The following is a 3331-nucleotide window of genomic DNA, read 5'->3' on the forward strand; positions in this document are numbered from 1 at the left end:
CCCGCCCTGCCAATCAGCCCCCCATTGTGCCCGCAGCTGGAGCCCCTGCAATTGCTGCTGAGGCGGCGACTCCGCATCCTCCCGAGGACGCCGCTCCTTTCACAGGCGCCAGTTCCTAAAAGGCTGGTGATTGCGCGCAGCGTCCCCCGGGCCTACCCCGCAGAGGGGTAGAAAAAGCCCAGATGGCGAGGAGGAGGAGCGCGCGGAAGCGGCCGCCTCTGAAAAGGCAGGAAGCGGGACCGCGCCTCCAAAATGCCCTTCGCGCGGCCTCCGTCCCCTGCGCTGCTTCCTAAGCCCCGTCCCCCGCAAGCTGGGTAAACCCCTGCGGGACTCACCCGGGCTGCCCCGGGGGCGCGGTGCTCACAGCTCCCCAGGCCCCAGGCAGGCCGGGGAGGGTGCGCACGGGCCTCCCAACCGCCTCCACGAAGGGCAGGGACCGGCAGGTGCGTGAGGATTCCCGCCTCACCGGCCTGGACAGTGTCTTTACTGACAGGAGGGGACCCGGGCAAGCCAGGGGCCGAGCGGGGAGGAAGCGGGTGTCCAGAAAGGGACCGTGGGCGCAGCCCCTGTGTCCCTCAGCAGACGAGTGGATAAAGAAAGTGTGGTATCTGCTCACCGTGGAGTACTACGCAGCCACAAAGAAGCAGAAACGTGCATCATTTGTGGGAAAGCGGGTGCACCTGGAGCCCACCGCCAAGTGAAATAAATCAGACACACAAAAGTAAATGTCACATGGTTTCCCTTCCATGAGAGACACAATGTATGAAGTGCAAAATAAAGAGAAGGGGAAGCAGGGAGAGAACTTTTGTAAAACAGAGGGGACCGAGGGGTGGTGGGGGGAGGAGACAAAGATAAAAGAATGAAGATGTGTCGACCCCCATGAGGATCGTGATCGTTGTATACGATCATTGTATAAATAAAAATTGGAAGACAGCTGGCCCCCGGTCCCTGGCGCTGTGGCCTGAACCAGCCACGAGGACCACAGCCCTGGAAAACAGCGCAGGGCGTCACCTCCCCCTGGCTGCAGACCCCGCCCGAGCCACCTGGGGTGCTGGGCGGGGCAGGGCAGGAGCCCCAGCCTCATCTCGTAAGGTAGGCGCTGAGGCTCCGGCCACAGGACAGTGACACCCACTCAGGTGTCATTGATCCCCTGGTTTTGCTCAAATCATCCCAAATCAGAGACACTGCCAGGTAGTCACAACACAGAGATAGGGCGAGGCATGGTAGTGCACGCTGTAATCCCAGCACTCGGGAGGCTGAGGCAGGAGGATCGCCTCAAGTTCAGGAACAACCTGGGCTACACAGTGAGTTCAAGGCCAGCCTGGGCTACACAGTGAGACTGTCTCAAAAAAACCAAAGCGAGGAGCGAGGCCACCAAGCTGGTGGAGAGCTGTGTGAGGTCCTGTTGGAGCTTGAGGGAGCAGAAAGGAGCTGTGTGACCCGACAGGGGCGGGCACAGCAGTGAGGGCACGAGGCCCAGGCGTGGACAGGTGGGCAGCAGCCGGGCTGAGGGCCTCCTGGTTACCTGGGCTTGGGGTTTGCGGTCAGCAGCTGACAGTGCCCTCTGCTGGACTCTCGGAGCATCGCGGTGGGGCCGTGTGGGAAGGGCCTGGTGGGCGGCCCCTGCGAGGTGTCTGCGGGCTTGCTTAGCTCAGGGCCGGGGTCTCACTGCCTCCCCGTGGAGGGCGCGCGAGCCCTGAGGCGGCAATGTTTGTCTGTCACCTGCACAGCCCTCCGTGTGCACTCACGGTTTCCGCGGGGCGGATCGCTACCGAGCAGCAGTACTGAGCTCGCAGTGACTCCTCCGCGTTGTTTAGGGAAACAATGACAAGAAAAACGTGCTTTTTTATCCTGGGATCTCGTCAGTCTATGGCTTGTTGTTTTGCTTTTGGTGTTTTGCTTTGTTTTGTTTTTTGAAGCTATATAGTTCACTCGAACTCACTATGTAGCCCAGGCTGGCCTTGAACTCCTGGTGATCCTCCTGCCTCAGCCTTCCACGTGCTGGAATTACTGGCGTGTGCCACCACGCCCAGCTATTTTTTGTTTGTTTGTTTGTTTGTTTGTTTGTTTTTTGGAGACAGAGCCTTGCCGTGTAGCCCAGGCCCTGTTCCTGGCACGGAGACATACAAAGCCACCTTACACCCCGGAACCCCCGGCCCAGGAGGTCACCTCAGTGTCTGGCCAGGCTCGGGGGCTGAGCGTGGAGCCCCAGTGTTGGCGGGAGCCCTGCGTGGGGCAGCAGTGCGCCACATGGGCCACCCCGTCAGCGCGGGCTCACGCGAGATGTCGCTGACTCAGCCGTGCCCTGCTGGTGTCCCCTGACACCTGCCAGCTCCGGCCCTGCCTTCCCCCAGCTGGTCACCGCCTGGAGAGGCCTCCACCCCCTCGGACCCCACGCCTTGCGTCTGCGTCCCGCACGTGGAGGAGCCCGGTGTGGGCACCGGGCAGAGCCTGTTGCAAGTCTGTCTCATGCACGGCTAAGACTGTGAGGCTCGGACCATCCCAGTTCAGAGCAGGCGCTCTCAAAACTAGGGAGGAGCCGGGCGCGGTGGCACATGCCTGTAATCCAGTACTGGGGAGGCTGACACAGGAGGATTGCAAGTTCCAGCCCAGCCTGGGCTACATAACGACTTCTCAAGACCCTGCCTCAAAATTTAAAAAATATGAAGCACTGGGGGTGTAGCTCAGTGTCAAGTCCCCGGTTCAATCCCCGGTGCCCTCCCCCCAAAAAAGGCTTTGTTTTGTCATGGAGCTAGCATAGTAATGGTAGAGAAACAGACCAAAAAATAGACTACAGACTACCTAACTAAAAATACATTAGGTTTTTAAAAGTGTACAGCTCAATGGTTTTTAATATATTTGCGGAGTTATCCAGCCATCGCCACAATCAATTTTAGAACATTTTCATTACGCGGAGAGAAACTGTGCCATTCACTGCCGCTCCTTGTTCCCAGCCCCCACCCGCCCGGGGCTGCTCTTCTGCTTTGCGTCTGCAGGTTTGCAAGTTCTGGAATGCAGTGTACACGGAGCCTGACCACACATATATTTTGTTTGTTGAGACAAGGTCTTGCTATGTATCCCGGGCGGGCCTTGAACTCCCTGTGCAGCCCAAGGCATCCTCCTGCATCAGCCTCCTGGGTCCTCCCAGAGGGCCCGCTGTGGTGGTGCTGCCAGCTCAGATGGCTCCAGAGCTGGCGGTGAGGGTGAGGTGAGAAAGAGGAGTGGAGCCCCAGCCCATCCTGGAGGAGCAGACAGACCCACAAAGACTCCTGTGCCACAAAGCTGCAGAGGGGTGGAGGGAGGAGAAATGGGGGAGGGGAGAAGCGAGCCT

This window comes from Chinchilla lanigera, unplaced genomic scaffold (genome assembly GCF_000276665.1).
Source record: "Chinchilla lanigera isolate Chin_1 unplaced genomic scaffold, ChiLan1.0 scaffold00028, whole genome shotgun sequence".
Lineage (NCBI taxonomy): Eukaryota > Metazoa > Chordata > Mammalia > Rodentia > Chinchillidae > Chinchilla > Chinchilla lanigera.